The sequence below is a fragment of the Malania oleifera genome, chromosome 11 (assembly GCF_029873635.1).
Source record: "Malania oleifera isolate guangnan ecotype guangnan chromosome 11, ASM2987363v1, whole genome shotgun sequence".
Taxonomy (NCBI): Eukaryota; Viridiplantae; Streptophyta; class Magnoliopsida; order Santalales; family Ximeniaceae; genus Malania; species Malania oleifera.
Window position 1 is genome coordinate 51,824,394 of NC_080427.1, and position 15,816 is coordinate 51,840,209.

A 15,816-nucleotide genomic window follows, 5' to 3' on the forward strand; every position below is an offset into this window, starting at 1 on the left:
TAGAATCTAAAATGGCCCAATATACCTAGGGCTCAGTTTCCCTTTCTTCTCAAATCTTACAACTCCTTTCATCAGAGCAACCCTTAGGAAAATCATAGCCCCCACATCAAACTCTAGTTCCCATCGGTGAGTATCAGCATAAGTCTTTTGCCGACTCTGAGGTGTCCTAATTCTATCCCCAATTAATTTGATATGTCTGTTGAATCAATTCTAGCCCCAAAATCTATTGTTCTCCTACCACATCCCAATACAGCGGAGATCAGCACCTTCGACCATACAATGCCTTATATGGTGCCATCTTAATACGAGCTTGATAGCTGTTATTGTAGGAGAATTCCACAAGTGGAAAAAACTGAATCCAACAACCTTCAAAATCTAGTATACAAGCTTGCAACATATCTTCTAAAATCTAAATTGTCCTCTCTGACTGTCCGTTAGTCTGCGGGTGAAATTTGGTACTGAAAGTAAGTTGAGATCCCAAAGCTTCCTACAAACTTTTCTAGATTCAGGAGGTGAATCGTGTATCTCAATCTGAAACAATGGATAGAGGCACGCCATGAAGTTGAACGATTTCCTGCACATAAAGTTATGCTAGCCTATTCATGGAGTAACTGACTCTACTTCGAACGAAATGCGTAGTCTTTGTCATCCAATCCAAAATTACCCAGATGGCAACTTGTTTATGCAACGCTGAAGGCAACCCCGTCACAAAGTCCATAGAGATATGCTCCCACTTTCACTTAAGAATACAAAGTGGTTGCAATGGTCTCGCTGGCCTCTGATGTTCCGCTTTCACTTGTTGGCATGTCAAACACTATTCTACGAACCAGGCTATCTCTCTCTTTATATTACACCACCATAAGGATTCTCGTAGATCTCTATGCATCTTATTACCTCCGGGATGTACGGTTTAAAGAGAGCGATGAGCCCCCTCTAGAATCGTTCTTTTAATCTTTGCATTGTTAGGTACACATAGTCTGGTGTGAAATATGAGAATCCCATCATACGAGATATTCATGAAGTCTGTTTGTTGTCCACTTCGTACTTTCTGCACAATTTTCATCAACTCTGCATCTCTCATCCGAGTGGCTTTAATTCTTTCCTACAAGGTCAGTTGAATTACTTGAATTGTAATAAACGCCGAGTGATTCCCCTCCACCATTTCCACACCAAAACTATCCTAGTCCATCCTAATCTAATGTTGAGTGACTATCACTGATGCTGACGTATCCCCTAACTTATGACTCAGCGCATCAGCTACTGCATTAGCTTTTCATAGGTGGTAGTTGATGGTGCAATTGTAGTCGTTAATTAGTTCAAACCACATCCTCTGCCTCATATTCAGCTCCTTTTGTGTGAAAATGTATTTAAGGCTCTTATGATCTGTGAAAATTTCACACCTTTCACCATACAAATATTGCCTCCAAATTTTCAATGCAAAAATCATTGCTGCTAACTCCAAGTCGTGCATAGGATAATTCTTCTCATACTCATTGAGTTGCCAAGAAGCATATGCAATTAATCTCCCTCGTTTCATCAGCACGCACTTGATCCCTTTATGAGACGCATCACTATAGATTACAAAATTCCCTTCCCGTAAAGGGATTGTCAGTACCGTCGCAGTGATAAGTCACTGCTTTAACTCCCGGAAGCTCTGTTCACATTCGTCTGTATAGTAACACTAATAACTATGGGACTTAAATAATAAAGAAATGAAAGAAAAAGGGAATTTTTAAAGGGGACATAGTAGGGCCTCGTCGACAAACAGAGAGCATTCATCGATGAACAGTCTTCTTGGGCTCGTCGATGTGGATGCATGTCTCATCGATGAGAGTTTACCAAGGGGTTGTTTTCGAGGCCTAAAACTCATCGATGAGTGTTAGGTGTTCATCAAGGAACTCCCTTCTTGGATTCATCAACGAGGTGAAGTGGCTTGTCGATGAGGCCACAGGGCAAGAGGACTATAAATAGCTTGTTGACCTCATAGGTCACACCCAGTTTTGATAATGACAAATACTCAAGTATTTTATGGCTATCTAGTTTGTGTGCAAGTTTATATTCACAGGTACTTTGATGGCACATGAAGTAGAGCATGAAGACCCTGAAGATCATTTTATATTGCAATTCATTATTATTCAATTTGGGTCTGTAGTAGTAATTAGGGAAAAAGGTTTGTAATGAATCTCTACATATCATGCGCATAGGCTAATTGTAAGCTCACAGACTGTAGAGAAACCTTAGGTCCCTACACATATGCACAAATAGTCCCCGTTACACTTGCACTATTAGAGGATTGATATGAAATGAATTGGACTAAAATAGGCAAATCTGTGAGAGGTCAGGCGACTAAACCCGTTGTGCTCAAAACACATCGAGAGCCCAAACCGTGGAAAAGTTAGCATGTTGACTTAGTTTCGGGCGACCAAACCAAAATGAATGCACCGTTCATGAGCGACCGAACCACTGAGGTGACCATTCTCACCAACTTAGCCAACCGAACTTTACGTTCAAAATGGCCCCGGGCAACCGAACACTTGAGTTCAGTCAATCGAATCATAGATCAGGCGACTGAAATGTGGACAAAATAATTTTCGCCTTAATTCAACCAACCGTGCATACACTCGAGCACTCGAACATCCAAAAGAGACTTTTTCTACTGAGTCTATTCGGTAGACCGAACCAAGGTTCAGCCACCCGAAAATTCTCGAGTTGCTTATTTTTTTTACCTAGGTTAAAATGCTTAAACATGGTTAAAATTTCTAAATTGTTTTAAAACAATTATAATAATACCCTACATGTCCTAAATGGTTATATTTTGGCCCACTTCTATATAAAGGGTCTTATTTGTGTATTAGTATAAGATTAATAAAATCATTAGTGCCAAAATCCTCTCAAACCCAAAAGCTCAACTTCTTAAAATACTCTCATACCTTCATTCCTTTGATCAATCTTAGCATTGTGAGAGCTTCTTGTTTGTGCTATTGCTTAGTATAGATTGCTTAATACTCCCATCACCCTTTCTTGATTGATTTATTTATTTTGGGGAGTCAAGTAAAGTTTATCCCACATATTTAAGTTTAATAAATCTTGTGTTGGGATAAACTCAGTAGCTTGAAGATCTTTGCATTGTCATTGCAAGATTTCTATAGCTATATTTTTTGGTGTGCAAATATTTTTTACAAGTTATAATATTTTTCAAAAACTTGTGCCTATTTCATTGAAGAAAATATTTTTTTAGTTTATTTTAATATTTAATTGATTTCTTTGAAACCCTAATTTATTATTGAGATTGAATATCTTGTTTCAAAGAAATAGCTTGTTTATACACTTAAGCATACTTGTGATCATACTTTGCTTAGTGTTTGCTTGCCCAGAATCACATCACTGAGCTTACATTACCCATACTATTGATGTATGGTTGATTGATTACATTTGGTACATATCTTCTTGATTAAGAAGCATAATCATTGTGCCCTGTTTGTATTGTGAAAATACTGTTGTATTCCAGGCGTAGCCTGAGGGGGTAGTAATCCAGCCTAGTAAGGATTGTATGTAAAGGTTGAGGTCAGCCCTATGCTAATTGACTTGGTTGTTTACGTTTTGCTCCACACCTGAAGTGAGTTTATAGTGGTATTCCTTGTGCTTGTTAGCCAAGGCGAGGATGTAGGCAGTTTGCTGAACCTCGATAACATTTTTGGTGTCATCTCCTTTACTGCTTTATTATGCATGCTTGGTTAATTTATTTGTGCAATTTAATTTCTACTGTATATATATATTGATTTACTTTATCTGCACTAGATTGACCTTAGGCTTGTGAATTACTACTGTTAGGGGATTGACCTAGGGGATAAAATTTGAAAATACCAATTCAGCCCCTCCTCTCTTGGGATTATGGTGAAGCTAACAATTGGTATCAGAGCCACGTAGCATAGACTTAATAGTTAATTTGCAAATGATCTAGATGGCTTATAGCACTGTAACCCCTTTCCTTGAGGGACCCTCTTCCACACGCCCTCTGGTTTTCAGTGATGTTAATTACACCTTCTAGAAATAGAGGCTGCACATATATCCTCAAACACTGATTGGAAGGTGTGGAGAGTTGTCTCTAGGGGTAATTATGTTCTTATGAAAACTGAGGGTACAACTAAAGTTCCTAAAACTAAGGAAGAATACAATGATGATGATATGAAAGTTGTTAGTTTGAATGCCGCTGCTATGAATATTTTGTACTGTGGTCTTGATGTAAATGAATTTAATAGAGTTATAGCATGTTCATCTGCTAAGGAGATATGTGTAAGTTAGAGGTCACATATGAGAGTACTAGAGATGTAAAAGATAGTAGGATTGATATGTTGACTAGTGAGTATGAAGCATTTAGGATGAACACTGGTGAGTCCATTCAGATCATGTACACTAGATTCACACACATCATTAATCCACTGCATGCATTAGGTAACACCAATCCTACATATGAGATGATTAGGAAAGTCTTTAAAGGCTTGCCTCTTGTTTGGGAAGTTAAGGCTACAGTTATTTCTGAGGGTAGAGACCTTAAGGCCATGACATTAGATGAGTTGATTGGTTCATTGATCACCTATGAATTAGCTATAAATTAGAGACTTAATGAACATAATAGGTTGAAAAAGGTGACTGCATTAAAAACTTCCACTAATACATCCAGTGAGTGTAACAAACATGATTCTAGAGATGATATGGCCATGCTAACTAGGAAATTCAGTAGATTCTTCACGAAGAATAGTAAACTATACAAAAGGTATAGGGAGTTTGCATATGGGAAGGGAGATTTGAGTAAAAGAAAGAAGAAATCAAATGCACCTACGTGCTATAACTGTAACAAGGTTGGATGTTGACCTTATAAGTCACGCCCGGTTTTGATAATGACAAATACTCATTGTATCTAATGGGTGTTTGAGATTTTGTGCAGGAACTACAATTGTTAAGATCAATATGGACACAAAGCACGTAAAGCCTGAAGACAAATTTATATTCAGTATAGCAATATATTTCATTTGTAAAAATTGGTCTGTAATAGTAATTAGGGCTCTGGTTTGTAATAAGCTCACACACATCACATGCATTTTAAAACGTAAGCTCAAATAAACCGTAACCTAAAAGTGACCTTAGAATGACCTTAGGTCGATCGACACCGGATTTTCTCGGTGTCTTCAATATTGGACCCAAAGTGACCTTAGGACACTCACCTTTGCACTTGCATGTATTAGGAACTTGAATAGGGTGAATGTGTATTGAAACGGGATCAAAATTTATGCACTTTCAGTCGATCGACCAAGGCAGTTCATTCTGCCCCGATCGACCGAAACAGGCTTGGGTCAACAGTTGACCAACGTCCTAGTTGATCGAACCAAAGTAGTTCAAATCCCTTGGTCAACCGAAACCCTATCTGGTAACAATTTGACCATCTGGTTGACCGAACCAAAAATGAATACCAACTACCTGGTCGACTGAGGGGCCTCGGGAAAAATCCCAACGATCTGGTCGACCGAACCAACCAATTCAAAATGGTCCGATTAACCGAACCTCAAAGAAATGGGAAATCGCCCACTTTCGGTCGACCGAGCCTTCAGTTCAAAAACCTCCTGGTCAACCGAATCATATGAGATCTGGTCAACCAAAACTGTTCTGGTCGACCGGACCTCTTGGGTTGCCCTGATTTTTACAGCAGTTAAACATTTTTTAAACAGGATTGAAATGTCATTAAACTTTCCTAATAATACCCAAAAGGTCTCTAACGGTCATATCTCTTCCCATGTCTATATATATGAGATCATTTGTGCAAATTAGTAAGGGATTAGGATTTTTGATTAGGGTGAAAATCCTCTGAAAATCCCAAAACCCATAATACTCATCTTTAAGCCTCCAACACTTATTCTTACTAGATCTTACTTCTAAAATATCTTTGTAAGTGAGTTTAAGTGTGGTTGTGCATATAGGTTTGCTCTTCTTGCTCTTGTTGTTTGATATAATTTTATTGAGAGTCAAACCTAAAGGATTCTTAAGGGACTTTGCTAATAAGTTCATCCTAAGAAGACTTTATTAGATGTTATGAGATTGCATATTCGTTGCAACATCTTAAGAAGCTCGTATTTGTTTTTGGTTGCGAAATATTTTCAAAATCATTTACAAATATCTATTGTGCTTTACCTTGAAAACCATTTAAAGGGATATTTGTTTTTGAGGTGAAAAATATTTGTTCCAATATTTATTCAAATACATATCATTTTACTGAATACAAAGATTACATATATCTTGCAAACCAAGCATATACTTTATTTGATATTTACATGCTTATGACATCCTGCTGATTGAAATATTTGAGACTTGACATCTTTGTGTGAATTTACTGATTGAATATCTTGTGATACAAAGATTGCTTGATTGATACACTCACGCACTCATTACACCGATAGTAAATATATATTTTTGAGAGTTGAAATATTGGACCACACTGAGCTTACATATTAAATCATATTGTGGTGTATGTAATTACACGTATTTTGGGTACATATCTGCTTTACACGAAAGCACAATCATTGTATCGTTCGATTGTAATACACATCTTTTGTATCTCCAGGCACGGGCTTGAAGAGGGAGACTAGCCCTGGAATAGTTCTGGATTGGCTTAGACCCAGTTAGGAAAGCTAGGTGCGCCATCCTGTTAAGGCATGTAGGTTGAGGTCAGCCCCACTAATTGACCTAGTTAAGGTTGAGGTCAGTCCTATACTAATTGACCTGGTTGTAATCGGTGCCACTCCACCCTTAAGCGAGCCTTTAGTGGAATCCTCAGGCTTGCGAACTAGAGGCAGGAACGTAGGCATAGTTGGCCGAACCTCGATAACATATCGTATGCTTTGTTTATATTTCTGCACTTTATATTTACCACACATATATGTTATAGTATGAAGGATGCGTTTGATTTAATTTCCACATCATATTTGTATACGCATTTGGAAATTGCATAGACAAACCCTAGGTTGTGTATATATTGCTATTGGATAGATTAACCTAGGAGAAAAGTTTAAATTTCCAATTCACCCCCCCCCCCCTTCTCTTAGGAATACACCAATTCTAACATTGGACATATCAAGCCAGATTGTCCCTTACTAAAAAAGGAAGCTAGGAAAAAGAAGAAAGCCATGAAAGATGCCACTTCATGGGATAAACTAAGTAGCATTGACTCAAACTCAGACCGCAATGACTCATAGGTTGCTAATCTGTACTTGATGGCACATGATGATGAGGTATTGTCTTCTTGCTCTTTATCTTCATATTTTTCTTCTGATGATTTTGATTCTGATAGCATGTCTACTTTTAAAGAATTGCAATTTGAATATATTCGTGTGTCTAAAGTGTTAAATAAAATGAGCAAGGAGAATGATGTTTTAAAAAAGAAATGCAAGAATTGGTCAAAATTATTTGAAATGGCAAAAAATTCTCATGCTTCGATTCTTAAAGAAAAAGATTTGAAAATTGAGGAGCTTGAAATAAAATTGGAGGATAGCTCCAAAAATATTTTTAAATTTACCGAGGGCCAACGTAATTTTGAAAAAATGCTTGGAGCCCAAAGAAATTCTCTTAGTAAAGAGGGACTTGGTTTTAATGGTGTTGAAAATATTAGACGACCTAATCTTTATTTAGGACACTTCACACATGAATCAAAATCTCAAATCCCATCTAAAGATCCAAGGTGTCGATTAAAATGTTTTAAATGCAAGCAAATCGGTCATATTCAATTTGATTGCCCACTTAGAAATAAACATGTAAAAATTAGAAAGATGTGGGTAGTTAAGGGTGACCCAGTCACTAACCCCCATAGGCTCAATAGAATCTTGGGACCAGCATCAGTTACTTAGTTTATCTTATAGGTGTGCTTGAGATTGTCCTCTTCAAAGGAAAAATGGTACCTAGATAGCAGGTGCTCACGAAACATGACCGACGAGAAGGCAAAATTCGCCTCAATCACTCCCAAGGATGGAGGGCACATGACGTTTGGTGACAATGCAAAGGGACGCATCATCGGCATAGGTAAGGTCGATAAGGATCCTTCCCTGGTTATTGATAATGTTCTATTAGTTGATGGTTTGAAGCATAATCTATTCAGTATAAGTCAATTGTGTGATAAATGATATAAGGTTTCATTTGAAAATCATAAATGCATAGTTGAAAGCAAATCAGATCATAAAATTCTTTTCACTGCAGATAGCCATGAAAATGTATATACTACTACTTTTGATAATTTAACTGCACAACAAGTAACTTGTTTTTCTATAATAAATGAAGCCAGTTGGTTATGGCATAATCGCTTAAAACACGCTAGCATGAACTTGTTGTCAAAACTAGTAAGAAAAGATTTAGTGAAAGGCTTGCCTAAAGCACCATTTGTGAAAGATAAGATCTGTGATGCATGTCAAATGGGTAAGCAAACAAAGTCTAGTTTTAAAAAAAAGAAATTTATATCTACCTCTAGACCACTTGAAATGCTTCACTTGGATTTATTTGGTTCTAATTCTGTGCAAAGTCTAAGTGGTAAATCATATATTTTTGTTATTGTTGATGACTATTCTAGGTTCACATGGGTGCTATTTCTCTTACATAGAAATGAATCATGTGAATAGTTTACTAACCTAGGCAGGAGAATTCAAAATGAAAAAGGCTATAAGATAACTCACATAAGAAGTGATAAAGGCACTGAATTTAAAAATGATGGCATAGAAAATTATTGTGACCTAAAGGGCATATCACACAAATTTTCTGCACCTAAGACCCCTCAACAAAATGGTGTAGTAGACAGAAAGAATAGGTCATTGCAGGAAATGGGAAGGACTATGCTAAATGAACATAAATTGCCTAAATATTTTTAGGCTGAGGCTATAAATACTGCATGTTATGTCATTAATAGTGTGTTAATTAGACCTTCACTTAATAAAACTGTAATAACCCGAAGAATTTTCAGCATCTCGTCGACGAACAAAGGGGATTCATCGATGAGGATATAAGAGGGGCTCGTCGATGAGGACAGGTTTCGTCGACGAGAAAATACCGAGAGAGGTTTTTGGGGCAGTCTAAAATTCGTCGACGAAGGAGGAAGTTCATTGACGAAATTACTTAAAGACTCATCGATGAGATGACGTGTCTCATCGATGAATCCATGGATATAAATAGTGAAAACTCGGATTAAATTGTAGAATTTGGCGCAGCAATCTCTCTCTCTCTCTCTCTCTCTAAAACACCTCTCCCTCCTTCTCTCTTCAATCTCGGTCCCGTTTCTCGTCGGATCGAAAATCCAAGACCACCACGACGCTCCTAGAGAAGTTCTCTACAAGTCCTCTGGAGCTGATCGTTGGTGGAGTTAGTTTGAAATTCATCCCAAATTTAGGATAAGGTGTTTTATTCAGATTCTGCTCTCCTTGCAGTTATAGGAAATGTTGTATGTAGGAAAATATTGATACTTTGTTTTGGGGGATGTCATTTTCAGGGTGTTGAGCGGAGAACCCTGCGAATGTAGGGCCAGAATTTAGCGAGAGCTCTTCAGAAATTGGGTAAGGGAAATATGCTATGCTAGGAGATTTACTTACGTCATTAGAAATTATGTATATATATATATATATATATATATATATATATGCATGTATACCATATATTATACAAGATATGAATTTTTAAAGTATGTGTGGCCTGAGTACATGATATTGATATGGAGTTTTATGTAGTTTTTCAGTATTTTAAGTTATATAGATATAGTTAGATAATTGCAGATCTTATACAGACAAAATATGTATACATATACAGTTTTATTCAAATGATTACATAGATGGATATATATAACAGTATACAAATATTTATTCAGAACAGTATATACAGTGTATATAGAAAGCTATGATTTTCCTAAATGTCATAACACTTATATTATATAGAAATAAAATACAGACAAATTATATAGTTATAACATCAAAATCCTACAGATATTACAGTATTTACAGTACGACAATATAGTGTTATGGTTATTTTGGAAATATAATGAAAACAGTATAAAGAGTATAGTATGTATGTATGTATATATATATAGTATCAGATCTTTGTGGAAAGATTACAGACATATACAGTACAGATATAGAATATAGAGCACGCACCTGTTGCTAGATACAAATAGAGTGCAACCACATATCTCAGATAGTGTGTGGGTACCATTGACCGTGCTCGGAGAGTATGCAGCTCCCAGTTCACTGGGTGGAGGGGGCCGGTTTGACGAGGTACCAGCCAGTCCCGCACTTATGAGAGTATGCGGTTTGGTCGGGTTGAGGTAGTGTAGAGTATAGTGACTTACCTAGAGGGCCGACTAGGTTAAGTCCCACCAACGGACCGCACAACCCTGTCATGAGGGGTCAAATCATGACATAGAGAGTCCCAGGGAAAGAACACAGTTATATATATATATATATATATATATATATATATATATAGTTTTACAGTTTTATAGTTTTTATCGTATGTAGTATGTTATAGCAGTATGAATGATAGAAAGCTTTGATGATACAAATGTTTTAAGCTATTATACATGTGTTTTATAGATTTTCCAGATCATGCAGATTTGAATATTATTATTATAATTTTATGACTCGGTTGCCACACACTAGTAATAGCATATTTCTACTTACTCAGCGTCGACTCACCCCATTACTTTAACATTTTTCAGGTGAGCCAGCTAAGCGAGCAGATCAGGCTCGCAGATAGAGATCACTTGGTCACCCTAGTTATAGGGTAAGTTTTGTGTAGAGTTTTGTATTTTTGGGGTAGTTGACATTGGAGAGAGAGATGTATTATGTAGTTATGGTTGAAAATACTGAATTCTGGTATTGTATATATATGTATATGTAATTTATGTTTTCCACTACTTAGGGGTGCCCATTATATTCAAATATTAGAGTAATTTGTCATTATATATATAAAAAAAAAATGGTGAGAATTTTGAGAATGTTACATTTTGGTATCAGAGCCTAGGTTGCTAGGTTTTGTAGACTCAAGAGTGCAGTAGAAAACAATACCAGAATATAGAAAAAAGATTTGAGGTTTTGTTTTGTGATCTGGATATGAGATTTCGTGATTGTTTCTGTGTTTTTTCTGTGGTGACGATTCCAGGAAAACCATAGTAAACTGTTGACGAGTCATGTGTTTAGGTTGCAGGATTGGATTGTGGGGTAGGATCAAGGGGAAAAGTTGATGTGTGGGAAATAGGATTCTAAAAATAGTGTTCTATATGTTTGCAGGATGGACCCAGGAGGCAGTAGCGCTCACGCTAGTGGGGATGATGGAGCAGGTCCTTTTGGCGTAGAAGGTGGAGATTTAGATGTTGTGCTTCGTAGTGTGGGTCAGCAAGTTATGGCTGAGATAGCGCGGAGCTCTAAATAGCAAGGAGGTCCATCTCCAGTTCAGGGATGTACCATAGAGAAATTCATGAAGATGAATCCGCCAACTTTTTCTAGAGCGACTGACCCTGCAGTTGCTAAGAACTGGGTGTAGGAGATAGAGAAGATCTTGACAGTACTTCACTGCACCGACGAGAAAAGAGTCTTATATGCTACATATAGACTAGCAAGGGAGGCCAAGAGATGGTGGACAGCTACCAAACTATCGGAGGAGCAGAGGGCGATTCCAATATCGACGACCTAGGCCCGATTCAGGGATGTGTTCTTTGATAGATACAATCCTGCTTCAGTCAGAGATACTTGAGTACAAGAGTTTCTGAGTCTGTCCCAGGGGTCATTGACTGTCTAGCAGTACGCCGCGAGATTTATCGAGCTATCGCGTTTCTGCCCCTATATTGTCCCAAATGAAGCGAAGAAAGCTAGAATGTTTAAGAGAAACTTGAAACGTGATATTTATAGGCAGATGACGGTACTTAGGATCCAAGACTTCTCAGAGTTGGTTGTATAGGCTATTATAGCAGAGGAAAGTTTGCCCAGGGAGACTAAGACATAGAGTCAAAAGAAGAAGACTGCACCCTCGAATTTTCAGGCGGGTCCTAGCCGAGGCCCTTGGAGAGGGGATAGATTTGGCAGAGGCCAAAGACAGATGGTAGAGCATGATGGATTTCAAGGCGGACAGCTTCTTGCCATTTGTCCTAGATGCGGACGGAGACATCCTGGTGAGTGTCGACTAAAGGAAAATGTTTGTTATCGATGCGAGAGGCCCAGTCATATGGCTCGATTATGTTAGATGCCATTGAATTATGCATAGGCTCCCCAGCCGTTTCGAGGTGGATATCAGGCACCTCGCGGAGGTCAGCAGAGAAATATTGCACTGGCGAGGGTCTATGCGTTGACACTGGGAGACGCTGAGACAATTGGAGACGTGGTCATAGGTACTCTTACTGCTTTACCATATAAAATTATTGTTTTGTTTGATACAGGTGCCACCCACTCTTTTATATCGGTGGGTTATGTTAGAATAACTGGGGTGGAGACACAACTATTATATATAGAATTATCTGTGGGCACGCCAATGGGATCCATGGTAAAATGCAAGAAAGTGCTTCGAAATTTTCCAATAAGTATTCAAGAGAGTGCTGTTAGGCGATATTGTGGTCTTCGATATGCAGGGATTTGATGTGATATTGGGCATCGATTTTTTAGCTATTTATCACGCTAGCATTGATTGCCATCAGAAAGAAGTGATTTTCAGACCCTCAAGTGAGCCAGAATTTAGATTTGTGGGTTCACGCGTATGTGCCTCACCACAGCTGGTGTCGACTATTCAGGTAAGGAGATTGCTACAGGGTGGTTTCCGGGGGTATGTCGCATACATAAAAGAATTTTCAAAAGAAGAATTGAGACAAGATAACATACCAGTAGTGAGAGAGTTTTTCGATGTATTTCCAGAAGAATTGCCTGGTTTGCCACTTGATCATGAGATTGAGTTCACTATAGACCTATTGCCGGGATCTGCACTAATATCTAAAGCATCGTATCGTATGGCTCCAGTCGAGTTGAAAAAACTGAAAGATCAGCTAAAGGAATTACTGGATAAGGGTTTTATTAGGCCTAGTGTGTCACCCTCGGGTGCGCCAGTTCTGTTCATGAAAAAGAAGGATGGGACCATGAGACTGTGTATCGATTATAGGGAGATCAATAAACTAACGATCAAGAATAAATATCCTCTTCCTAGGATCGATGACTTTTTTGACCAGCTTCAGGGGACCCAGGTTTACTGTAAAATTGATCTGCAGTCAGGCTACCGTCAGGTGAAAGTTAGAGTATAAGATATTTCAAAGACTGCATTTCGTACTAGATATGGGCATTACGAGTTTTTAGTAATGCCATTTGGGTTGACAAATGCACCAGCAGTATTTATGGATCTAATGAATCGGGTGTTCCATAAGTATTTGGACTAGTTTGTGGTTGTGTTTATTGATGATAAACTGGTCTACTCGAGGAGTTTTGAGGAGCACGAGCATCATTTGAAACTAGTGTTGCAGGTATTAAGGGAAAGGAAATTATATGCAAAATTCAAGAAATGTAAGTTCTGGTTAAGACGGGTTACTTTTCTCGGCGATGTGATCTCAGAAGCAGGAGTATCCATTGATCCAAGTAAAATAGAGGCAGTGGTGAGTTGGAAAAGGCCGGGAAATGTTCAGGAAGTCAGGAGTTTCTTGGGATTAGCAGGTTATTACCGACACTTTGTCTATGGTTTCTCTAGGCTATTAGGTCCATTAACATGATTTACGAGAAAAAATGTAAAGTTTGATTGGACCGACAATTATGAGCAGAGTTTTCAGAAGTTAAAGCGGCGGTTAGTTTCAACTCCAATATTAGCTATTCCATCAGGGGAAGACGGGTTTGTAGTATACAGTGATGCCTCTTTGAAGGGTCTTGGATGCGTGTTGATGCAGCATGATAAAGTTATTGCATATGCGTCTAGGCAGCTTAAAGAATATGAGAAGAATTATCCTGTCCATGATTTAGAACTTGCTGCAGTGGTGTATGCTTTTAAGATTTGGAAGCATTACCTATATGGTGGGAAGTGTGAGATTTTCACAGATCACAAGAGCATAAAATATTTCTTCACCTAGAAAGAGTTGGATATGAGGCAAAGAAGGTGGCTAGAACTTATTAAAGATTATGACTGTATGATTAATTATCAACCAGGAAAAGCGAATGCGGTGGCTGGTGCTCTAAGTAGGAAATCAGGGGGATCAACACTGGAAGCCATGGAGATTCCACATTCAATTTTAATGGATTTGAAGAAGCTCAGTTTAGAGTTAATAGAGGAGAGTTTGCAGGCGGTCATTGCCAGTCTAGTGGTTCAACCAATGCTTTACAAGAGGATTAAAGCAGCTAAGGGTGACAATGCAGAGTTGGCAGCGTAATGGCTAGAGTACGAGATGGTTAGGGTGAGAAATTCAGTATATCAGATAACGAAGCCCTATGATTCCATAATAGGCTCTATGTTCCTGTGGATACCGAGATCAGAAAAACTATACTGGAGGAGGCTCACAAAATCCTATACACCGTACATGTAGGTAGCACTAAAATGTATCGGGATCTATGAGAGTATTTTTGGTCGAGTGGAATGAAGAGGGAAATAGCCGAGTTTTTTCAGCAATGCTTGACGTGTCAGAAGGTTAAAGCTAAGCACCAGAGGCTGACAGGAAAGTTGCAGCCATTGTTTATTCCAGAGTGGAAATGAGATCACATTTCGATGGATTTTGTTACGGGGTTACCACCTGTACGTCAGGGGTTGAATGCAATTCGGGTGGTTGATCGTCTGACAAAGACCGGTCATTTCATTCCGATTAAAATTAGTTACTCCATGGATAGATTGGCAGAGATATATGTTCGAGAAATAGTTCATGTCCATGGTGTACCGGTATCCATAGTTTCAGACCAAGATCCTCGGTTCACTTCACGATTTTGGACAAGTTTTCAGGAGGCTATGGGTACACAGTTAGCATTCAGCACTGCTTTCCATCCCTAGACAGATGGACAGATTGAGACGACGATTCAGACATTAGAAGATATGCTTTATACTTGCGTGTTGGATTTTGGGGGTAGTTGGACTTAGTTTCTATCGCTAGTTGAATTTGCTTATAATAACAACTACCAAGCTAGTATCGGCATAGCTCCATATGAGGCATTGTATGGTAGGAGATGTCGTTCTCCTCTCTTCTGGGATGAGGTAGGTGAAAAGCGAGTTTTGGGTCCAGAGATAGTACAGCAGGCTTGTGACAAGGTCCAACTAATTAAAGAAAGAATCAATACAATAAAGAGTCAGCAGAAGAGCTACGCAGACACTCGCCACCGAGAGTTAGAGTTTGATGTGGGAGAATAAGTATTTTTGAAGATAGATCCTCTGAAACGAGTTATGAGGTTTGGAAAGAAGGGCAAGTTGAGCCCTAAGTATATTGGCCCTTTTGAGATACTAGAGAAAATAGGGTCAGTTGCCTATAGGCTAGTGTAGCCGCCATCTTTGGCTAGATTTCATGATGTGTTTCATGTTGCTATGTTAAGGAAATATGTCCCAGACCCGTCCCACATCATTAGGTATGTAGAAATAAAACTTAGGGATTCATTAGCTTATGAAGAAACGCCAACACAAATTTTAGATAGAAAGACACAAGAACTACGTACTAAAGAAATTCAGTTAGTGAAAGTTTTGTGGAAAAATCATGCTATTGTGGAAGCTTCTAGGGAACTTAAGGAACATATCAGACAGAGATACCCGCAGTTATTTCAAGAGGTATAGAGATAATCAGGTAAAGTATAATAGTTAGATAAGTTTCTT